Source organism: Ischnura elegans, chromosome 5 (genome assembly GCF_921293095.1).
Source record: "Ischnura elegans chromosome 5, ioIscEleg1.1, whole genome shotgun sequence".
In the NCBI taxonomy this organism is placed as follows: domain Eukaryota; kingdom Metazoa; phylum Arthropoda; class Insecta; order Odonata; family Coenagrionidae; genus Ischnura; species Ischnura elegans.
The window spans coordinates 10,193,134-10,218,887 of NC_060250.1; the positions used below are offsets into that span (position 1 = coordinate 10,193,134).

Below are 25,754 nucleotides of genomic sequence, written 5' to 3' on the forward strand. Positions count from 1 at the left end.
AGTTATAAACACTGCGGCCAAATTTATGCATCGCCACTCCTGACCTGAAGACGCCAGCGGGATGGCTGGAGGAACTGTCGTCACCTATGGACTACTCAACGCGGAGGAACGCCCGGAAGCCGAGACTCATACGGAGAAACACCGCAGAAACCTCAGATCAAACCTCCTGAAGTATAGCCCCAAATTGTGCTTTGTAATATTTTACGTTTTAACTCTTGATTTTTGAATGGGTTATTCGAAAAGGTTATTTTAGAGTTTTATTGAATTTCAGGGCACATACAAGGAAGAAATTCACGGAGTACGTAATAAAAACTAATGCGTTATTTTATTTTATAAGCTGTGAAGTTCTCACTTTTCATAGTATTCTTTTCTTACATTTTTTAAAATTTTATCTTGTTTTTAAGATCCATAATAGCTTTTTTGTCATGCCATTTTATGAATGGTGGTAAGCTCTTCATTTCTGATATTTAGATGAAGATATTATCGACGGCTGCTTCTCTACAAAAGGTAAACCACGAACGCCCTTCTTTGCTCTTTTCGAGTAAATTTGACCTCTCAAAAACACGAAAAAAAAAATAAATTCATATCCCCCACTCTGGGGCACGTGAATTTCTCGCTATCGGAAGTTGCTTCGCAGAAGGAAGAGTTTGAGCAATTGGGTTACGCAGAAAATAAACAAGAATGAATGGACTTGGAGGCGTGCGGGAACGGTGGTATGTTTGTGTGGAGATTGGTTGTGTGGGGTATTCTGGGTAAAGTGGGGGTGGGGGAGCGCTTGTCTGGTGGTGTTTGGAGTTTGGGATCAGAATGAAAGTGCGAAGAAGAAGAAGAAGAAGAGATTGAAAGAAGGAATTTCTGTAACGGAAGCGAAGGAAAAGAATCGATGAAGGATCGAAGCGATTGAAGGGTCGTGGAAAGAACTTTGAGAATACGGGCGAAATCACGAATATTGCAACAGAGGATAGTTAGTGGCTAGATGTGTTGCAACCCACAGCACATTTGAATGGATATATTTACGTAAGTCACCACGAATACCGCTGATAGCAGAACGATCCTGACTTAACTGGGAAACAAGGTTTAAGAAGGCCTGCTCGCGAAATTTCTTATGATATTATCCTTCGAATTCGTAACTTTTGGTTAGTATTCCTCATGACCTATCACAGCTACTCTATTGCGTCGCTGACGGCAGAAAGAACTGACTTTTAATGAGAAAGCAAGTTATAATTGGGCGTTTTTACAGGAATTTAGATTTGTAATGACATGATCTATCGAATTCATAACTTTCCTTAAGAATTTCTCAAGATTTTATATACTTAATCTACTGCAAATGTTGCGTATAAATAAAGAATGATGCGCACTCATAATCACACTGCAAACTTCTTTGACAACCTTAAGAAGGCTTTCGCGGCGAGTATTAGCAACTGCCTCGGTTTTCGGGTTTCCATCGCGTTGTTTGATTCCTGATGATAACAGTTTCGTGGGCAGTCTCGCCAGCATCTTCACGTCAAACAAAAACGGAGTTTGATTCAAAATGGACCTGTACTTATTTGGTGCCATCTGTGGTCGTTTTTCCGACCAAAAGGAGAAATCTGACTGGAATTCGAACGCTACTGAATTCGCTTCGGCATGCAAGTACAAAAAGTCCATCTCTCTACTTGTCCGCTAGCGACCATATCGGGGCAGTCATGAGAGGACTTCAAATCTTCAAAGTCGCTTTTACGAGCACTTTTTTGACAGCGCTAGGCTATGCCGAAGGAGAATCAGTAGAATGTTGGAAATTATGAAGATGTTATAGTCGACTATTTAAAAGTGCGATCACGAGATATAATCTTTTAATTTGGAACAAAAGCATTGTATAAATTATTGATGTTACACCTCAATTATAAACGGCATAATATACTAGAAACATAAGTTTTTATTAATTTACTAATACATCGTGTTACGCTTAACATCCTTCTAAAGCCATTATTATATTTTTCATTATTTTTAAATACCACCATGTCACGATTATAGTCATAGTATTGCGCAGATTTGCTGAAGACTTATTTAGGGATCGAAAGTGAGTTCCGTGATAGTGTATTTTCTACGCGTGGGGTGGATGTCCTCTCCAATAGAGACAACCAAACAACACTGAAAGAGCGACCAGTCCTGCCACTTCGCTGCTTCGGCAAAAAAATACATGCCCATCTTAAATCCAACCCCATTTTCGTCACACCTGAAGATAGTGGCGGAATTTCTGGCAAAAATGTTGCCGTCAGAATGAAGAAAAACGCAGTTGAGACCAGGAAACTATGGCTGAAATGCTTTAAAACCGAAGAAATTGTTAAATCATTGTTTTAAATGTGTGCTCGAAGCGGCAGCGTAAATCTGCATAACGGATCAGAGCCTACATTTTTGGAGTCGTCTTGGTTGGAAATATATTCTAGGCGAAAAATCTGAGAATGCTGGCTTGATCTGACCAAGGGACGAGCTCAGCTACTGCATGCTCCTGCAAATTTCTCCCGTCACTATCACCGTCGTCGTATCTGCCCTCGAGTAAAACGGACTTTCAACAATCATTGCTACGGCTACGTTATTCTGCGTGCACGCAGCCGGAGCTGTAGACTTCAGACCCGTAATTTGTTGTGGCTTTATGTGGAGAGTTCCCATGATGCATTAGCGTGGACAGCAATAGCCCAGGGGCACCTATCTTATGGCACTACGCTTCTTTGATACAGCGATGTTGCATTATAGCCTGACACCTGCACTTTGAAGAAACGTATCGATGATACTTGTCCGAGAGTAGCAAATTTTACAGTAGCAAAAATCTGGTGGATTTTGAAACAAAGAACACCAATAAAGACCAAACCATTATAACAACAACCGTTCTAATAAAAAATACCAATGATCAAGCACTTCCACACAATGCTAACGAATCTTCGTTAAAGCTTTCGCGGGTGCTCGTCATTATGATTTAAAACTTTTGGGCTATATCGCCGTGTCAATTCTTGGGTGGCCCCATCGTTTCCCGACCGATGCTGGTCACTTTTTTAAGGGATTATGATTTTCAAGGTATTATTTCATAATCCCTTGAAAAAGCGACCAGCATCGGTCGGGAAACGTTGGGGCCACCCAAGAATTGACGCGGCGATGTAGCCCAAAAGTTTTTAATCGTAATGAATACTAACGATATTTATACTTTATTTGGTGAAATTCGTAGTTTTCCTATGATTGCGAATCAACAACAAATTACTCATGTCAGTGATGGCAACCCGTAAGCCTATCTATCGCCCCAATTAGCGAATTTCTGGCTGCATGCCTGTTCTCCGACTGTATATCCCTAAGGAACCACGGCACATCGCAGCGAGTATTAACTCTATTAGTGGAAGGAATGAAAAATGAGAATGGGACTCGCCTAATACGGACGAGCTTAGGCTTCGGTCGGACGAATGACCTCACAGGCATAATGAGGAGTGCTGCTGTGCTGCATCTCTGAGCCCTTTTTATGCGTTGGGCGGAGTTATGAGTGAACCGCGATTATATTTGCTCATGGTCGGCTTCATTCCACTCCGGGAAATTTGAGGAGCCATTTTTTCTCCGTGCTTAAAGGAATGCTGAATTTTCCTCTGAGAAGGAAATGGGCTGAGGTAAAAACTGTTCCGTAGCCCTAGTTTTTTCAAATGTATGATACCGGATATATAAGTAGTATTTTAATGGTGTGGTATTTCCTGTCATAGCAGTTAGGTTTATTTCTTTGATGTTTGCAATCTTGCATTATTTTCTATTGTTAGTCATGGTATATTTTGGTCTATGTTCAAACAGGAATAAACTTAAGTTGCTGCGGTGATGCGTTCCGTGTTTGCTACATTAATACCTATTTTTAAAAAGTCTCAAGTCAAATCTGTTTTAGTTTTTAGGGAAGAAGCTGACGTTGGGTTTTTCTGCACCCTGCCCGCCTTTATTGATAAAAGTAATCTTTGACGTCAGTCAGCTCCAGCAAATGTACATCTAGCACAAATTATAATTTGATTTGGCCCAATATATTGCAACAGCATGGTGATCAAAGTGTAAAATACTTCCTGGTTGCTTGGTAAAATAATTAATCAGAAAAATTTGAGTTTCAGTGGAACATAATATTAGTGAGTGTGAGTGGCGCAGCGAGGGGTGGGGTTTTTGGGGTAAACCCCCCCCTCAGAGCTCTGAGAAATATTTAAATTTAATCCATTTTACTTAATTGGATTGATATTACTAATAGAATAGTGTAAGGATTAATAAAATATCCCTCAGAAAGCCGTAAAACTCACCATTTTGAACCGTTTATCTTAAAATTCTGCAATTTATTAATTTCGCACCTACCGCTTATCCTGGTGGGTATTCCATATCCCCACACACCCCGGCATTAGTTGCACCTAAACTCCCTCCAGCCTTAATTCCTGGCTGCGCCCCTGGTGAGTGTAATATTTCTAACCCTGCCGCGTGAACGGCGGTGAAATAACAAGAATTGCCAATGAGAAAAAATTTAAATGCATATCTGTATAATATCAGTGAAGCTAAAATTGTCTCTCATGTATAGAGGTCATTTTATAGGAATGTGCGCTTATGATATCTTGATTTTTTTCAGGCTCTGCCGTTACGTAATTCAACGCAGAATTTGGAAACCGGTCGCAACACCGAGTAAGTCCTTTCTCGTCTCTTCATTCTTCTTACAATTATTGGATACATTAAAAAAATGGTTTTCGGTGGATTAGTGCAGAATTTTATTTACTTACCATTTACAATAATTTGGGAATTATATCAGCTCAGCAGCTAGGCCATAACTCCTCGAAATAAGATCAAAAATCTCCTAAACTTATGGGATTTGGATATTTTACAAGCGATATTTAGCATTGAATTTTTAGGCATCTCAAAGGAAAAATTTATGGAGCTCAGGGGAAGTTTATGTTGGTGAATTCATCTAGCAAGAAATCCAACAAGATTGTAAACCTACAGAGAATATTTCATAAGTAAATAAGTAAGGTAATGGTTGCTTTCTTTGATGGAACAACGTGCTTCCACAATAGCTTGTAAAATTAAATTTCTTTTTTGCAATTTGTGTCGCTTATCCGGAAGTCATTTTTTATATATAACTTGCTCAAAAAATTCAAGTGTTAATCCAACAGAAGAAGGTCCTCCCAAAGAGCAGGTACTACGAATGTATTTTTGAAAATCGCATTACCGCTGTGGAACACATTGTGGAGCTTCATCACCTCCGCTTGGCCAGCCTGAATCCTCGCTAAATACGTTTTAAACACTCAGGAAATACTCTTGTAAAGTTCGGGGAATAGTAGTGGACGAGACCTTTTCCAACGTATTTCTCTATCAATAAGTATACATCTCATATCTGAAACTTTTACCACATTTGTTTAGGCATTCCTATTTGATTGTGATTTTATCTCTAAGGTATCGGTAAATTTGGACAAGGATCTCCAAAATGCACCCATAGAGTTCCTAAAGGCCGTTTTACACGGGGCACGGAATTGCGCAGGTTAGAGCTGCATTGATTTCTAAAATGGCGTGGAATTGCGCGAATGCATGAACAAAATTAGAACATGAGCTATTTTGCCGTCTCGCATCCACGCATGCTCGCTTGTGTTCTAGCAATTCACCGCTTTACACGACGCAATTTTGATTGCGCCTTCGCACGTACGTCAGATTGCGCAATTCCGTGTACCGTGTAAAACGGCCTTAAGCGATTAAGCTTGTGAAAAAAACAGGTTATATCACCGGTGAAAAATTACGGACGGTCGATCTTTAAAAGCGCCTAAAAATTCTCCCATTTCGTGTTTCTCTTTCGATCTCTTAACTCTAGTGCAATCTCTCTGTGCCTCAGTGCTTGCGTTCGGGCGCGTGTGCAATTAAATGGCAGGGGCTAGGCCGAATGCAGCGCCGCCTAGCGGTTTCCCCCGCAAACTCTCCTCCGCCGCCGACCTCGGGTGTGTACCTTGCGGCTTAAGCGCGGCGGGGAGCGAACGATTCGATGGCCGTACATCATGCTGTCAGCGGCCGGCTTAAGCATCTCCTGTTGCCGCTCCTCCTCCCATCTTCCCGCCGCCCGTGGTCTCATTCCAGTGATGCCTCCCAAGGAGGAACAGATGCTCCTTGCTTGCTCACATCACCCGCCCATCGCGATGTCTGTCTCGACTTCGACGTCCTCCCCCGACTCCCGAATCAAACCCTTTAAACGGCACATTCCTCATCCTACACCACTCGTATGTGGTGGTGTACTAATCCTTAAAATATTAAGAAATCACATAAACTCCCCTTTACCGCCAGCCCATTTCGGGTGGGATGTACGAAGACTGCCAAGGCTATTTTCCGAAATTAGCAACATTTCAGATTTAAAAATTTTTTAACTACTTAATTTTATTTAATACGTCTAGATTTTTCCCAATTCTTAAGATATATTTATATCTTATAACCATAGATAGATTATAGGGGTTTTCATACATTACAGCAGTTTTCGCTCAACCAGCGAGGGCTGATATATCGGCTCCTGGCAGTAAAAGGGTTAATAAGGGAGACAGCGAATTAATTTTCCATGCCATTCTTATAGAGAAGGCCAAGATTGTGCGGTTTTGTAGAGCATCGCGAGTTAGGAATGTCATGATCAAGGTAAAAGTTGGTTGGCAAAAACTTGAGTAGACAGAGCAATGTATCCATATGGGCAGGTTTTAGAGGAAAACGGATATACCAGCAAAAAGGGCATCGCAGGGATAGTGAATTACGTTTGCAAAGTACGCTTCAAGATCAAAAAAGAGCTGAAGGGAGGGTCATTGTGTAAATGTTTATATAGAAACTGTTTAAGAGAGTTATCAGGGCAGTAGGTAGCACTTTAGGTGTGGAAACATGGATATTTAGGAAGGAGGACGAGAAAAGACTGAAGGCGTTCGGATGTGGGTCTAGAGAAGAATGGAGAAGGTGAAGTGGACGCAGAGGAGGAGGAACGACGAAGTGTTGGACATGGTGGGTGAGGAGAGGAAGCTTTTAGATGAGATAACGAGGAGACAGAAGGTATGGTTCGAGGGAGTACTTAGCGGGGAAGGGATGTTGAAAACGGTGTTAAAGGGTAGAATGTTGGGTAAACGAGGGAGAGGAAGGAAGAGAAAAGGATTTTTAGATAGATTGAGAGGGAGTAGTCCTTGTTATGAGTTGAAGAGGGAAGTACATGAAGGAAGGGAGGACTACCAAAATGCTTCTTAAGTACTCAGCAGAAACCTATCTTGATCCATAGAGTACTTAAACACATTAATATGTAAATGGTGATAAGTACATTGGACGCTATAATTCATTTTCAGAAATTCTAATTGATAATTTTTTAAGTAACTAGTGGGATATTTTATATCTTTAATTCAGATCTTCTGAGGATATGGTAAAAATTATTGCAGGCCTAAAGAAATGATATTCATTTTATCAGTAAGTGTATCATTTTGGTGGTGGGCAATTTATAGATTCATGTTTTTAGTCAAATGTACTTAGCAAGAATGATGGAATTTAGGTAAGATGTCGGAAGTTGGAAAAGAAGTGCTGTTTTGCGCTAGCATTTATTTATATTTCTTCGTGAGGAAATTTAGGTTAGGGAGTAATATTACGGACTAATGTCAGGTCATTCTGGCATATTTTTAAGTAAATTAGATATAAATAACTAATAATAAATGCTATCTGACGCCTAGAGCTTTGAATTTGGTGAAATTATTTCGGAATTGTTAAACAACCAATGAGATTAATATGTGGAAAATAGTGGTATATTAGTCCATAGAAACGATAAATTCTGCCCTTCTATTCCTATTAAAAATAATTCTGATACCTATGCTTTCATTTTGAAAGTCATTGACTCAAGGATATACTGCTCTCCGAAAAAAAACAGCGTGAAAGGAACGTTCTATGCATTGCCTTCTCCAGCCTAGATTACGTATTATTTGAGCGATTACATTGCTTTTTTCTAAATAGGAACGAAACTTATCCTATTAATCGTCGTCAAATATTTTTCTGGAAGGTTTTAGAAGTCAAGAAAGTCAGGAGAGGAGTGTTTTTCAGGTAACGATAGGGGAAGAATGTTTGCTCAGTCCATACTCACTGAGGCTTTTCACCTCCGAATTCTTCGAAATTTTGATTTATCCGATTGTTAATACGAGACCGTTTAAATTTTGCGGTTTGTGGAAGTGAAAGATAAGTCAAAACGAAAAATCTAATCTAGTGCAGTAATTGAAGCTGAAGAGCAGCTAATACTTCCGATTCATTTGAAGATAACCAGATTGACTTGAAATTTTCTGCATCGTAAAAGAATTTGTCTACAACCATAAGCGACATAGCACCGATTGACGCTTCCATTCCTTATCGAGGGGGAATTTATTGAAATATCCCCGAAAATAGACGAAAGACCAAATTCATTATTATACTTATATTGGGTTTTATTGTTGCTCATTTGAAAGGTCTTTTTAAGCACTAGAAAATACTATTATCTGATGCCGTATAGATTGCTTCGAGTGTTTACCAAAAAGCTTCCTTTTCACTTACCACATCTTGTATTGTATTCCACTTTGACCATTCCTCTTCGTTTTTATGAGCTATATTTTTGTTCATAATTCATTATTTGATTGTTCGCGTAGCTTTTGGGACTCTTTAGTCAACCGCTACAAAACTTCCTTTTTTGTATATAAATTACATCGTGAATAAATAAACGTTATGATTCATCAAAAACACTCAATTCTAAATTTTTTTCTTAAAATGTGGTAATTTAACGTTTAACGGAGTTATTTATAGAATAAAGATTTCCACCTCGGCGAAGGGGTGGAAATCACCAACAGAGTGGGAGCGTCAATCAACACTTTAACCAATGCTTTTTTGAAACTTTCTCTAACGATGAAAAAAAATTCGATTCAAACTGTTTAATTTCAAATAATTCGGAGGTTGCAGCTAATGTTCAAGCTTCAGTCACGCGGCTGTTGGAGGAGAGAAAGTGGGCTTTTGGTTTACATTTTATCGCGATGGGAACGAAGAAGTGGTTTAGGGTGTGATATGAATCGTGTTGCTTTCCTCTGCTTCAGAGAGTGGCGAGGAATTCGGAAGGTGCCGTGGTCAGTTCATTAAATGCCATTTATCTGAGTATCCCACCGCTCCCAGCCTTTCCTCTTCCTTCTCCTGAGCCACCTCTTCCTACACTCGAGGCTCAAGCACGTCAGATTCTCCGACATCTTACTGCAGTATCTTTTCTATCCCTTTCTTCCACTTTCTCCGTCTGCTTCTTTTTTTCTCTCTCCCCGGTTGCCTTTCAAGGACCCCTTTCTCAGGCCCCTTTCCCTTTATTATCAACAGGATACCCTGCTCCCGATCAACTTGACATGGGTGAGATCCGACCAATAGCATGACCGGAATTTCTGATCGAAACTCCCCTCACATCTCTTCATCATATATATAAATATATACACACGTCTCCGCTTGTGACTTTTCATTTTTTTCTTCCGAACTTTCCCTTGCCTTTCCGAATATTTGTTTGATTTATTGTTGCATGTCGAACTCGCAACGGTACGATCTCTTTTTCGTTGGATTTTCGCTTGTACTCCTATTAGTGTCTCTTCCTTTTCGCTGCGAATGTTTTACTGCGGCGTTTTTTTTTGCAACCTAATGCTGTTCGGAATATTCTCGTCCAGAATATAAAGTCAATCGCTGAATAAAGTACATCTATGTGGATAAAACCGGTGAGAATCACTCGTAGGTAAGAGTGAGAAGTATTAATTGTTGGGGACACATCACTCGACTTACTTATCACCACTGTGAAGTTGCTTGTTGCTATCCGCAGCTGTTAGCTGCAGTGACTGATATTGTTGAAATGTGATGATATCGCTGGGTATGGATAGAAAAATTGGTCAAGTGAATTGGGCTGTAACGTATCCTCTTGAGTGCTAAGTTCACGGTTTGCTGCAACTGAGTTTAACATGGATTCTACACTTTTTTATGATCAAACTTAAGGTTTAATTGGATTTTACGTCATCCCTGCGAAATTACAAGTAGCAGGATTTCTTCTTGGGTTCTCCACCGAGTCAGGTTTTCCACAGTCGGTGTTCGATCGACGACGCGGGTCGAGAGTCGAAATGTCTGCAACGGATAACCTCCTTCCTACAGTAAGGATTTAACAATGTAAAATTTGGTTTATTTATTTGTTTGCTTAGAAAGGGTATAGCAGGTTGAGGTGGTGAAAAGTGCCCCCAGATATCCTGAAAAATAAAAACGTACACTTAAATTACGTCAAAAATTGTGTGTTTCCCCAAAGTTTCAGGCCTTTACAATGGAAATCAACCGTAAAAAAATTTAAATATGATATTTGGTTTTTTTAACATATCTCCGATTTTATTATCGTAAAAAATCTTGTTCTTGATTTTAAAACGTTTATACTATTACGTTCTACCATCTGACTTTTTTTTTATTTTGGCCGAAAACTAAACATTTACATAGGTTTGAAATTGTCATAATTAAATTAAAAATTTTAGGAAACAATAGACATGCCGAAAAAAGATATGTTGTTACCCCTACATGAAAGTATAACCGTAATTTTTTCAAAATTTTAAAATTCGTGAAACACGGTCAAAAACACTAATAACTGCTTTGCGCCATTTGCTTCGATGTATTCCAGGAGAATATTTTATTTGATTTTTTTAGAGCAAATAGTGTTAATCAGTTTGTAATATTATTGATTAAAAATAAAAATTAACATAAATAATGTCTATCACACTTTAATTAATCGTAATTATTGTTAATAACCTTACTGTTAAGCTTTAAGTTAGTCTTCAAGCATCGAGAAATACAACACCTGCCGAAAATGATTTTTTTCGCATGTCCTAATTCTAATTAACCATTAATTTATCACCAGAACTTGAGCTAATTTCCTAATAGTGCGATTATATAACCGAATATTCGGGGACTAGGTTTCGACGAACCGATGGCACTTCTTCATTTTTGACGCCAGCGATAGGGTTTCTCTGATGCTTAATTCCTCAATCAGTGAATGTCAAATAATACAGACGAGTCGCGAGCAGCACCGAAAGAGAAAATTATTCGGATAAATCGCTTGATCACTTCCGTGTTGACCTTCAAATCTGCATGTATTGTGATCCATAAACTTTTTATTTTCTGAAGACCTAGTTTTGAATTCTCAAAATATGCGGTACGTAATGCATCTAGAATTCTTTTATTCGTATGTGATTGGAGACTTTTGTGAGCGCACTTCATTTTATATTTGTATTTCAAATAAATATTTTCTTCACCCCAGCCGTTGACTTTCTTCGTATCCAACGGCTTATCCCTGGATCCCTCATTTCGGCTGGTTCCTCTTTTTGAGGAGGCGCTTACCGCCCACTCGTGTCGTCTTAGATACGCCAAAAGCTCCTCTTTCAAAGGCAATTCCTCTTATGATGCTAACAATAGCTGACAGACAGATTGAATGATGGCGAAAAAATGTTTCTCGGATATAAAAGACGAGTACCGATAGTCGGAGGAATAGCCAGGGGGCGCATCATCAGCTGTGAGGTGAGAGTCGATCATTTTGAAAAAGAAAAAAAGTTTAGTAACGCGCTCCTACCCCTGAAAGACACTCAATAGTAGGACGGAATCACTTATCAGAGCACTTATTGAAGTCTTACGCTGCCTTTTTAGAATATTGCTGGCAAAAAAAAATTCACATTAGTTTCCATCTTTACCAAGATGCCGCTAAATAATAAATTCTTAGGAATAATCAGTTTCATCTCCTTATGGTTGACATTATTTCAAATTCGGGGATGTGACTCGTTCTCAGTCTGTGCTTTCATAAACTCTGAGCTATTGTAATTTTTTACGGTTATATTTATTACTAAATTTCAGTGTGAAAGTATTCGTATTTTTCTTTTGATTTGCATTTTGAGATTGAATCACATTTGACGGGTTGAAATTTTAAAGCTTTGTGAGCGGTTTAGAGCTTATATTTGCCCATGAGATGTCAATAAATGTCTTTTGAACATTTCAATTGTTTAGTTTCCTGATAAAATCACGGGTGTACTAACACAGGTTTTGCTTTTAAGAAGGAGTAATGGTGGAACATCCTCAGCTATTTGATTATAATTTGATAAAACTCCGCACACGACTTCAAATAATTTTGTATTATCTCCAGTTCATAGTCACCTTAATATTACAAAACGTATTGAAACCGGTCGTGATATTTAAGTATTCGAGGACAAATGATAGTAACTTTTTATTTACTAATGCGTTATAATTCCGTATGATTTAGCTTGAAACAAGTACAATGTATAACTGATAACTTCAGGCTTGACTGAGCAAAACTTCTCCTTATTGTAATAAAAAGAATAAAACTTTGTAAGGTTCACTTGTGCATTTAAATAGGGACGACCCGGGCTTCGTAACGTGGCTACATATTATAACTACGTAGATGTGTAACTTCGCAACGAAACCTGGGTCGTGCCTATTTAAATACACAAGCGAACCTTACAAAAATTTATCCTTTTATTTCCAATTGTATCCTTATAATGTAGCATGGGCGTACCCAGCGGGGGACAAAGGGGGCAACTGCCCCCCCCCTACAAGTGCAAATAAATTTCGTTCAAAGCAAAGGTTATGAACAAATTTTCCCCTCGAATAAAAATCATATTAGTATAAGATATGGAACGAAAATAAAAATCTCTTTTTTCCTAGCAAATAATTATGAAAACTAATAAATTGATGTCATAATTTCCTTAAAACTTTGGTTTCATTGACCTTTTCTGTGCAACAAGTTACAACTTGAACGACCACAGCTAGTTTTGCCCCCCCCCCCCACCCAGTTTTGATTCTGGGTACGCCCATGTAATGTAATGTGTGATATGTTTGCTTTTTGTTGAGATAGGCGTTCCCAGATATACATGTGATACACACTATCCTACTTTCTGCGTGAATGCACCAAATCTTTCATTTCCTTTCCTCTTCTCCGTATCTCTTCCTTGGTGGCGGGAAACGTGGCCAGAGCCATCTCTGGGCCAACGCATTCGGCTACATCTGGAGGAAGAGATTACTTGAAACCCCAGCGAAAACGCAGGCAATGTACGTAATTTCGGTAGGTTGGTGGTCCGAACGACTGCTCGGGAGTCAGAAGTTCTGTGGTTCGAATCCCGGTCGAGGTGAAATTTTTCGTTGTGTTTTCGGCTATCATTCCATCTCCACGCCACCGAAGTGTCAACGTCATGTGCTCGTGTTCCTATCTCTTTGTTTCACTTTATTTTTGAATTTATGTTCGTGCATTCGATGGTGACCTGTGTGAATGTGAATTTAAAAGCAGGTTTTAGGAGCATTAAATACAGTGTGAGTTGTCCCAAATTCCGTATACACCTTGCTTCGTGCATTCTGCACGGAAGCGGGTGGAATGACTGTCGGTTGCCGGTGTCACAATTCCGGGGCGATACGTGGTGTGAAACTGCGGTGAATAAAATCCCGCCCTCGTCATCATTAGGTCAGCAGTTGCCCTCGCAGAGGTCGTGACAAGATACACACCGCGAGGGCGCCTCGGAAAGAGCAATGTAGACTGAGTGCGCGCTCCAGAGAACCGCAAACCTTTCCATGCGCGAGAGGCGAATTGCGCGGCGGCACGATTTGAGCATCGCGGTGCGCAGCGGCGGAATAACATTCGTACCTACCTTCAACGCCGCCTCCCCCATTTCGCGAATTCAAATGTGCGGTCGACACCTTCATCTCCGACAAACGTTTCCGACCCTGTTTACTGCGGTTTTCTCGCGAGTCATATCCACTCAAAGATGTGCGCGTTCGTGGAGCAGGAATGGAGAAATGCCATGCTCAGTGTGTGAGTGAGGGTGCAAAGCAGTCGTATTTGTATGAAGTGGCGCTTTGTGCTTGCGTCAGAATTCCGACGGAGCAATCTCGCGAGAAGAGGATATCCGAGTAGGGCTGAGTCGTTCATGAGTGACTCGTTCACTTTAAACATTGTTCTTGCAATGATAAATAAAGATATCGTTTTGGTATGTCCGCTTATATAAAGGTATGCCCGCTTAAATGTATTTCACAGCTGTATTACTCGTGTTCCGATTGCCTCGCAATCATTATCAGGTACTGACATATGATACGAACTTAAATTTAACTCTTTTGAGGGGTTTATGTAAGTATGCCAAAATGAGAGGAACATTGTTAAAGTAGGGCTGTGAAATAAATTTCAGTGGGAAGTATGATATCTTTGTTTATCACTTGGTATGCTGTTTCGCGATATCTCTCCAGAAAAAGTTTACTTTATTCTTGTTTACTTGTGTAGAACATCTTTGCGAAAGCTCCCGCGATGAATAGCAGAGACTGTAACGATATTAGGGTTTCCGCCGCTTACATTTACAGTTTAAAGAAAAGGCTGTTAAATAGTCTGATCTGGTGTGCAGCACTTTACGCTGCGGATACATGGGCACTTAGGAAGGAGGACGAGAGAAGACCATAAGTGTTCGAGATGTGGGTATGGAAAAGAATGTAGGAGGTGAATTGGACGGAGAGGAACGACTTAGTAATGGACATGGTGCTTAGTGCTGGTGGAAGAATTTTGGGTAAACGAGGGAAAGGAAGGAAGAGGATAGGATTTTTAGATGGGATGAAAGTGAGTAGACCTTGTTATGAATTGAAGGAGGTAGTCCATGATGGAAGAGGAGACTGTCAGAATACTTCTTAAATAATTCATGCAAACCTATCTTTATCAGTAAAGTACTCTAACAACAATTCCGCGTTTTTTGATGCCTGACGACAAACTTTTTGCCAGAAATCCCGCCAGCATCTTCAGGTCAGACGAAAATGGGGTTGGATGCAAGATGAATGTGTATTTGAACTGCGAAGCAATGGTAGCAACGATGATTTATCTTTATGATTAGGTTGGCTATATTGTAGAGGATATCCCCGCTACGCTTAGGAGAAACTTTTCTGAGGATCTCAAGCCCCAAAGAAGACTTCAGAAAATCTGCGTAATACTACTCCAAGGACTCCGGGACGGGACATGGTTATATTTACAAATATTGACAAATATAATAATGACATAAGCAATGTGTCAAGCGTAGTATGACACAAAAATGAGTAAAAAATTACATTTCAAATAAGTTATGGTGCTAATGACTGACATAAATATATAAAAATGAAGATCGATTCTCTGCTTATCAAATGGAGAATTCTCTATTTTATTATTTGTGTGGTGCTCACTCGGATCGCGTGGTTTAGTTTTTTTTTTAATTATGTGAAAGAACGATTCACTGCATGTACCGAATCACATGACTCGTTTCACCGAAATGAATCGAAAATCTCACCGAGGCTTTATTTCCCACTGTGTAGAGGGGGTTGCGGGGGGGGAGAGGGTGAGGCCTTACAAGGGGTGCCGTCCCCCGCTCCCCCGATCTTCACCTGTTTCGCTCGCGACACCTCTTCATGACGGGGCAGAGGTGAGAGGTCTTCAAAGTCTGAGGCGCGTTCATTAACACGTTTTGCCTGCGCGCGCAGTTTCTTAAAGTTGCAGCCGCTGCTGCCTTGTTAGCGCGTCGTTAATTTGTGCGCATTTGTCACCTTGGTCACACAGTCACGATTTATGCTCACGGTAGGAGGAATGGGACCTCTCTGACCCTTTTCATCTTTCTTGTTTGTCGGCGCATGTACTTCATCTTGGGCTGTTCCATTTTTAATTCCTGCAGGCTCCTATGAAAGTTGCGGAGTCACCATCGGCTATATTTCTGAAAAAATATACCCTTTACACCTGTATGACAGATACACAAATTGGCCATGGCTATTTTCTATGTTAATTTGCCATGAAGGATTCGGTGTTCCTTATCTAAGGTTCTTCAGAGAATACGAGGTCAGGTGCCGTGGAAAAAATTCTGTGGGGCCCCGCTGACTGATTCAGTGCGATGTACTTGGTAGAATATAAGGATTGTCTTTAAAATGGTGAATATTTTCATTCCACATAGATTAAGTGAGTGTGAGTACGCATATACTAATACCACGCCTGTTTTATTCGAAATAATTGAAGGAAACTTAAAAATTCCGTGTTTTAGATATGATCTTGGCACCTTCTGGAGAAAAACAAAATTCAGATCTATATTTGTGTACAAATACTTGTTTCTTACAATGAATTATCCACACATTATTGCCGTATGGCAATGAATTCATTAAAATGCGAGACATCCAGGTATGATTGAAATTGACCATGGAATTCTTCTACAATAAAAGTGTATGTTTTTATTCAGATAATTCGTATTTTTTTTAATTTAACGGAACTCTCTTACTCAATGTTTCAACCCGAAGGTTGGTTTGCTTAGGTGAGGGTAGAGCTCACCTCCGACTAGGTCACAGGCGTGTGAATATCACGTATTCAGGGAAGAGGGGAGAAGTTCCTTACGCACACCAACGTTCACTTAACGGATTTACAATTAGCGATGTTCGATGGTTTCACGCGGGATTTGCATCCGGGACCCCTCGTTTAGTAGTGAAGCCCTCTAAACATTAGACTACCCCGCTCCCTGCTGTTACGATGTTACAGTCACTTTATAAAACCCCAAACAATGGCCACACTGGCGAGCGTGGGGAAAACAGTCTTGTAAGGCATGTAAATGAAATTCATTTTCCTCTTCATAATAAATACAGTCTTTTCTTGGTTGGCTATAAATTCTCCATGGTGATGTATACGTAAGCAGACCTAATGAAGAATCTCAGCTCCCTGTGTTGCCGCCATTTGACGAGAAAATGATTGAAACCTAATATTAGCCGTGTAGTTACTGGCGTGGATTAAAATTTTAAACGCTTAAGTTTGATGGATTTAATGCTTCAATCATAATATCTATGATGCATACATGGCTTAGGCTAAAACTGACATTTGTGTTGAGTATGGTGAACCGTCTTTTACGCAAGCAGTCTTATGTTGCATTATTATAAATTTCTATTAATTGATTTAAATGAGTTATTTAATTAATATTTAATGCCCTATCAATGTACAGTAACTGCATTACAAGCATCGAACAAACTTGGACTAAACATTATCTCCGGTATTTAGAAGATACGTCCGAAATAATTTCTACGGTGGAAAATTTATTCTCTAAAATTATCTAAGAGGAAATGTTGCTGATCTCTTTAGCACAAAGGCAAATGATATGAACGGTAATATTATGATTATTTTAGTCCATTTTAATGTGATGTTGCTTACCGGCGTGAGGAAATATCGTGTTTTTAATCAGCTATTCATCCCTTGATTCGTCTAAACCAAAATTGAGTGAGGGCGTGAAAGCGCATTTGTCAAAGTATTCTAATTATTTCGTTATTCTAAAGCACCTTATCAAAACTGCATCCGAGTGCAAGGTACTTTGAACACAGTGACGTATAATTGAATTGGTTTGGTGATAATTTTAGTTTGTTATAAAATGTTTCCGTTTTTATGTCTTAAATGAGAAAAATCTGCAGTAGAATGGTATTGTATTATCTCTGCCTAGCATTAATGTTTCTTTGCAAACTTCAGCCCTTGACATCATGCAGAAACGAATCCAAATAAACAGCATTTTGTGTTCCAAAAACATTTTTACTGATAATAATCGTAAAATCAACAGGAAAATACATCGTTCGTCTAGAAAAAGAAGTGATTCTGCTTATTGTTTCCGTTTCTGTTTGATCTGCCAATCTGATTGGGATATTATGATTAGAAAATCCAATTATTGTATTGCCTATGGGGAGTAGAGTAAATGATCTTCTCGCTTGGAAAGTAAGGTATTCTGACCGACCGATTGATTTACTCACACATTAACGCATTGCCCCAACAACTTCATATATAGCCATGAAATATTCTAGATATATTCCTTGCGACATGCACAGGGACGTATAAAAGGAGATTTAGTAAAATTCCTTTCTTTTTATGATTTATTTTAAATATTATTTAAAAAACTTCACATATTTCCAGAGCCTAAAATTGTTATAGCAAATATCAGGCATAGGATATTTAAGCAAATGTTATTGTTATTAAATTTATCGAAATTGATAGGTAACCATACATATCATTAGGTAGCCATATAATATGTATGGTTGATAGGTAACCATACATATCATTAGCTAAATAGACATAAAATAAATTGAAGACAAGTTTGTCAAATTTTTAATGTATTTTGTGTACATTTTCCTCTGATTTTGTTTCTGGCTTTTATTTTACTTAAAATAATTTTTAAGCATTGTTTTAACGTTACATATTTATATCTCATCTTATTTTCGTTTCAAGCCTTGATGCAGGCTAAAAAATTTACCGAAGCGTTCGCAAAATGTTGTAAGTATTTTAATTTTTTCAAGACCTACACTATAAGAAATACATTTGATATTTAATGATAGGTCAAGGTAAGAAGAAAAAAAACTCATTCCAGAAAGAATGATTATGAGAAATTTTTTGGATCGTTTTTATCTCAATCTAAAGTTTATCCAAAATTCCCATTGGAAAAAAATAAGTTCAACGAGGTACTTTTTCATTTTGCTATTTTAATACACTTGAACTCCAGATATTTGGGCGTGTATTTATATGGTATTTGCGTGGAAAAGCAAATTTTGATATCAATTATTGAGTTCCATTTTTCTATAACTCTCGCATTGTGCTAATAATTTGGGTTTTACATCAAAATGATACAGATTACTTTCATTTCAATGAAAAAACCCAACCCTAGCAAGCATGAGGTGTTATTTAGTTGAGGAGCAGGATATTTTTGTGCATAAAGAAGGCAATTAACATTGTATAGGACTGTAATATAGGCATAGCATTGGCGTAAATCTATGTAAACCACTGCCCTAATCCACACTTTAGTCTTCTCTACGGGTTAAATTTAAAGTGCTACATTTCGCTAGTGTTTCATTGAAACTCGTACTCAATTCGAAAATAATTAATTTCCGTCATGCCCGGTAGATGACTCCGCCGAGGTGATTAGGACAGAGTCCTCTGGATGGCAGTTCTCTACACTACTCCCTCATAGGGTCCCAACTTTGTAGTGTATTATCAACAATCCAGAGGACTCTGGATTAGGTATGGGAGACCTGTCGAGTGAGTCTCACTTCCGACCACACTGCATGCATATGGAAAATTTATTTGCGTGGCATTGTCCGGGTGGCTTTCGTGCCTTGTGGTGTATGCATCATGCCGATGACGTAGCGTGGGCCGATGAAGTCTCGTGACGAGTCAGAAGGGTGAAGATTGCCCTAACCCCCATATTCTGGCCCTTCCTAATCAGATAAGCGCGTTTGCGGATGTCCCGGAGACTGGGTCGTTGCGGATACATAGTGCCCGCATTCTCGCGGGACCAGTTCACCCGACTTGACGCCCGGCCCGCTGTTATGATCAGAGCGGCCCATTGAAATTTTTGGGGATACTATCGAGCTTGCATCGCAGGAACGATAACGAGAGAGCATCGGCATGCGTGTGGTGAGGCGAATGCCGTTGACGCATGTTGCAAGGTGCGTGGGTGCATTGAGGAATTCGCCGAAGAGAAGATCATCGTCAGGTCATATCTTGGAATTCAGGATTGTCGATTTCTCTCAATTAAACGAAATAAATCTTTTTGTACACAACTATGTCTAATCGATAATTCGTGTTTATTCTTCTAGCATAATTGCTGATTATGTAGAACGTATGATTAAATTTTTTTTGGTGTAACGTTTTCGGTAAAGTCAATCGATTTCGCAATAGCGGGAAATGCTTGTTTTTTAACGATAGCATTTTTTTAAATTATTTCAAATCACGTGGTAACCACTCATTCTGCTGATGAGTTAAATGCCTGCTTTATACTTAGTCATACAAAAGAGTTGGTCATTAAAAACATGCTCTTTCACCTCCAATCTTATTGTCTTTTTATATTCTCTTTTAGAGCGTATGTGCAGCATTTGAAAGGGAGTTAGAAGATTTCGCTTAAGTGGTGAAACCCTTTAGATAATGAAATCATTGTATAAAAGTTAGATGTATATTTTTTAAAGGCTGTGGACTTCCTAAAAGTGACGACCAACGTTATCTTCCTAATGATCAGTTCCCGCTGTTGTAAATCAGCCGCTCGCATGCAGCACTCTTCCGGTTCCACTGTTCGCGAATCCAGGGTGGTCTGGGGATATCAGGGGCCCTTGGCAGGGGCTCATGGGGAACTCTCGGGTCCTCACCTAGGAAATGTTTAGGAAATTGCATGCCCGGAAATGGATTTTGCCGCTATTATGGCACTTAAAAACCAGATACAAGTAAATACAAAATAGTAATTTATTCAGAAAAAAATATGATGAAAAGTGAGAACTTCAGAGCTTATCAAATTTAATAATGCAATATGGTTCTATTATCTATTAATTATTGTATTTTTTACTTTTGTCCGTGCTGTAATCTAAAAGAAATCTAAGATAAACTTTTCGAATAACTCTTTCAAAAAAGCATAAAGCTCTCTTCCATCTTATGACACTTTTATTTTATTTTTTTATATAATCTTATTACACATAGTACCTATGCTGTAAATGAAGCAACCAATGAAAACGTAGAATTACGTAACGCCAAAAAAAAAATTGGTTCAAGTATGTACTCTTGAGTATTTTTTGACTACGCCTTTCTTATACGCTTCAAGATGGACACGAACGTTGCGGGGGCCCCGTAAGCTCGGAGCCCTCGGCGATCGCCGACCAGCCGGCCTGGCCAGACCGCCCGTGCGCGAATCCAACAGCTAATGTCGGGATCGGCATTACCAGCAGAGAGGTGATCGGGTGCAAACGAATCATGTGTGCTATTTGTTGACGACATATGACTCCTGTTGCAAATTTAGCGATGGAATTTGGGATTGTAAAATGCATTGATGCTGGACAGCATCGTTTATACATCTACATAATATCCTGCGATCCACCTCTAGGGTGTTTGGTAGGGGGTGATCAATCACCAGCATGCAGCATGCAATTGGATTCCCACATGCACGCCACACGGTCCAAAAACGTTACGCATACTAAAAATTATACTACCTCATGCTGTTAGAACTTAATAATAAAATTAAGAAAAATGTATTAAGTTTTACATAAGATAGGAGGCTACACTACAAGTCATCTAATATATTTATGAGTTCTATCGCTGCCGCTATAATCTCTTATTCATCGTGGAAAAAAAGACATTTTGAATCTGTCTGTTCTACAGTCTATCTCTCTTATTTTATTTACATGATCTGATCTTCCGTAGTATGTTGGCGTCCGTAAGATATTGTTAACTTCGTCATTGAAGACGCTGCTCTTGAATTTATCTAAAAGGTTTAACCTATTTTTCAATCTACGGTCTGACAGAGATTCCCATCCGAGTTCATCTAACAAGTCACATACACTAACAAGGCTATCGTAACGATTTTTCACGTACCTTCTTTGCACGCGTTCTAACTCTATTTTTAAGCCTATTCCAAAGGGGTTCCCAAAGACTGGCAGCGTATTCTAAATGGGGTCTAACGAGGGAAAAGTAGCTAATTTCTCTCACTTTGTCGTCTCACTTTCCTAATATACTTTACTATAAAAAACCCAATTTACGATTGGCTTGACCTGTTATTTCCACGTTTAGTATGTTTCTTCCACGATAGATCATTATTGAGTCTAACACCAAGATATTTCACGGATTCAACAGTCTCTACTTGGGTACCCCGAATGATATAGTTATGTTGTGGGGAGTTATTCTTTCTCCAGAAAATCATTACTACGAATTTTTTTCCAAATTTAATTCTAAAAATGTAGATCTACATCATCTCATCTACATAAAAATGTCATGTGTATCAAAATTCCATCTACAACTACATCAATTCTATTGTTTGACTCAAGGCACGGAATCATTTCATTATGGTCAAGTTATTGATCGCATGCAATATATTAGAGAAAGCTCGTCTGCAGAAATATCTGGCGACGGGTGTGTGGCCCGTTCAGGTGAATTCATTGGAAAACGTCATGAGGTTGGCTTTTTAATCTTGCCATCCAAGAATGCCACCATCAATTCTATATCTAATAAAGCATTGCGTGCAATTCTGGCTCCGGAAGGTGTAAATATGCTGCCTATGTCAGCGGATGGTGTCTGAAAGTGCACGGGTTATGAATGTTAATTAGAACGTGCTATATCCGATGAAAAATTTATGCTAAATTAAAAATCGTGGCTACATCTTGGAAGCCATCGTATGAAGAATTGATTACATTAATCGCAATATTTACGTACACAGTAAAAAAATCACGAAGACCATATGCGCTCGAAATAGCTTCATTCACACGATCGCCTTTGAGAAAGCTTCGATTTTTTCTCTCCAGGTGTCATGAGCTTTGTTTGGCTATCTGTGAGAGAAGAGAGCTGTCTCATTTATGCCGTGTCCGTCCGAATGGTAGTTGAAGCGCTGGCCGGCGTGATCAGCTGAATGACACGAAGTGCCAAGAAGTTTGCGAGCTCTTCGTAGTCCGATGAATTGTTTGCGCTTGATTTCTGTGCACAGGTCTCATATCAGAGGGGATCACGGTATAAGTAGGGAATAATGGGAATGATTTATGAACCCCTGGGAAAATTCAAAGTTAAATATGTAGGGTCATCCATGTGCGTCACTCAACGGAAACTTAGTTTTCTTTAGCTAGCGACTGCCTTTCTGAATTTTTTTGCCCTGAGCAATCACCACCCTATACCCCCTTACCTGCTAAATTAAGCGCTTTATTATTGCAACGAAAACGAAAGTAGACATATTTCATTAATTTTATTAAATAAAATAGCACTTATAATTTTGTATAATAGTTGCATTCATATCGCGTGCAGTCTGATTTATCTATTCTTTAGCATTAAGAGCTTCGCTATATTCATTGGCATTCTCGATCTGTAAACAGCGTTTATTTATCTGCAGATTAATCTGTGGACGAGATTGGGTGTTTTTCATTTTTTTATTATCTAAAGAGAATTTTTTTTGCCAAAGTTTAGGTTTAGCCTTTCCTGAAGAATGCTTATGTCATTGCTCTTCTAAAATTCAATATTGGGATTTAAAAAATATTTATAGGTTAAATCCATGGAAAATATCAAATTTTAAATAGTGTGTGCCACATTCTGTACAACAACGAATAGAATAGCCATTTATGAATTCTGGAGACTGGAAAAAATCCCAGTAACCAGATTATTATTTTTATAGCCTTTCCAAGTGTTGCACCTTCGGCTTGTCAAAATAAATAAAGCATCATAGATTTAAAATGGACTGTATTTTAGTTTTTTTATATCGTTGTTACAGCTGTTTTGGAATCGTTCGTACATTCGTGGAGTAGGCACCGTACACCGGCTGTCGTTGGATTAGTTGGATTGATGACGATGAATGTAATACTAAATTTCTGCGATCTTGATGAGATGAATGAAGATAAATTAATGTTTTTTCTCCACAATTATTCAATATCCGAGTCATTGCAATTATTCTAAGAATGCAAACTCTGACGGGAAAATATAAGACACTTATGATAAGGTTTTTAAATATTATTTTTTCATGCAAAACCGTTGTAGCAATTAGTTCCGATTATGATAAAAAATGAAAGAGCGAAATAATTATTATAATTTTTATGAGATTTAATGTGAAGAAATCCTATCTTTGAAAAGTTGATTTCCTGCGATCTTTATGACATGAGGAGACCACTATCCGTTTAATCCTCATCTCTGTCTGTTTTAAGAAAATCGTGATCAAGAACTACAGCATTGTCATTCAGCGTAAGTCTTTAAAGATTTAAATTCGTCAGTTAGTTTGTTCGAAGGTCACCGAGCATTAATCCAATGGTTGGTGGGGAAACAAATGTCCTCTTCCTCTGCTTAACTTTGTTTCCCCTCTTTTGACGACAACTTATCTCTCCCATTAGATCGTATTTATGAATACACGGCCCTTAATCTACTTCCTTTTCGTCATCGATCGCCTCCTGGAAAATTCCTCCCCCAACCCCAGCGTCGTAAATATTGAGGGAATTGATAGCGCGATACGCCCAAGGCGAATGAAATTTAATCTTGACCCCAGACTCGATTTTGGAGACTCAACGAGAGCGAACTCACGAGAGGAGACGGAGTCAATTGGGGGGGGGGGGGGGGGGCGTGGGTTGTGTGGACGGATATATTTTTGGAAACTTGCTCCCCTCGCCTTTTGGATGGGTCTTGGAGATGGCTGTCTAACTCGCGCGATTGCTTAAGAGGGGGTGAAAACGAAATCTGTCAGTGGATCACCCTTGGGGGTTGGTGCCGCCTGGTGTGGGGTGGAGGGAAGGGAGTGAGGGGGGAGGGTGAGTTTGGGAGAAGCGGAAAATGAAGATTGAGGGAAAGCGAGGGAGAAATGAAAAGTGTAAGTCCATGACAGACCCATAAATATCGCTATCAACATTCCCAAGAAGAGTAAATATTTTAGCCATTTTTAAACTTTGTTAGATGAGATTGAAGATACTAATTTGAAAAAAATGATCCAAGCAAAAATGACTTAATTGGTGGAATACTTTGAAAGTGAATGGTAATATCCATACAGCCGGTGGCCCAAACATGGAACAGAGATCTAGTTTGGGACAAAGGGGACTTTTTACTTTTAAACGTTGGCTACCACGGTGCAAACTGTGTAAATGCTAGCAGAAGTATGTATTGTAGCCGTGAGATTGGGCAGCGAGTCGGTACCCGAAACGTCGGCGCTCTTACAAAATCTTACCTGCGCCGAATCCCGAGAATATTTTTTGCATTCTGTTCGCCGGGAAAGTGTGAAATCTTACATAGTAGTATCTATTGTTGCATAATCAAACTATCTTCAGAGAACAGGATTGATGCATTTGATTTTTTCCTATGATAATATTTTTTTGCAGGAAAATTATTTTTACTGCTAAATGCAAGCAAAAAACCTAATCTCTACAATGTCCCAAGTTTGAATATTTAAGTTTTACCATGGTACAGACATTAGAAAACAGAAGTGTCCCAAGTAATTTGGAGGGATCTGTAACTAGGGAAAGCAGAAAAAAGTAATAATAAAGAGGAAAGTTGGGTCAACAATTACATATTTTCAGAGTGCAAAGGAAGGCTCTTCAGAGTTTTTGTTAAGATTTGCAGTTTGTGGTTATTTCCTACAGTATTTTTATTTTTTAGGGCAAAATCTGTCCCAAATATGGGTTACTGACTGTGTTCATTAATTTATGTGCAAGACTATTTTTCTTAGTCATTAATTTCTGATTAGCTTATGCAATATTCCCCCTCACTTACCCTCAGCATCTATTGTCCTGTGTTACTACACAACCGAGGTGCACCACCTCATCAATTTTGGTTTCTTCAATTAATGTTGGTTTACCTTTGATATTAAATAGGCAAGATTATTCTATGCTATCATATTGATCAATCTTTGGAGTGAGTTATTCAATGCTTTTCACCAATACCTGTCACTATTTAAAGCGTTGCTCGAGGGATATATTTTTAGGATACGGAGAAACAATTTTTATGAGAGGAATTAGGGTTTACTGAGAATTGGAGATTCTTTTCAACTAGACCGGAGGAAGTACCTACCTACGCATGCAGCAGTTTTTAATTAACTTTGTGCATATCATGTTTATAAGCCAAATATTTAATGTCGTTATTATGTAATTAATTTTTAATTGAAAGTCGTGATCATTTCTATGAAATTTCATGTAACTGCTCCTGACGCCATAACATTTTTTGCATAGCGAATCCATTATTTATGGTAAAAAGACTATTTTCGCGGTTTTCCGCTCCTTTAATGCGGAAAATTATCCTGGAAAAACTA

At 38.9% G+C, this 25,754-nt stretch overlaps 1 long non-coding RNA gene across 1 annotated transcript in view; it reads left to right on the forward strand.

Moving 5' to 3' along the window:
- LOC124158491 overlaps nucleotides 1-25,754 on the forward strand; it is a 241,287-nt gene that overhangs the window by 17,358 nt on the left and 198,175 nt on the right. The window contains exon 2 of the long non-coding RNA XR_006864808.1: nucleotides 4,601-4,653. This is a non-coding gene — a long non-coding RNA (uncharacterized LOC124158491). The remainder of the gene's footprint in view (nucleotides 1-4,600; nucleotides 4,654-25,754) is intronic.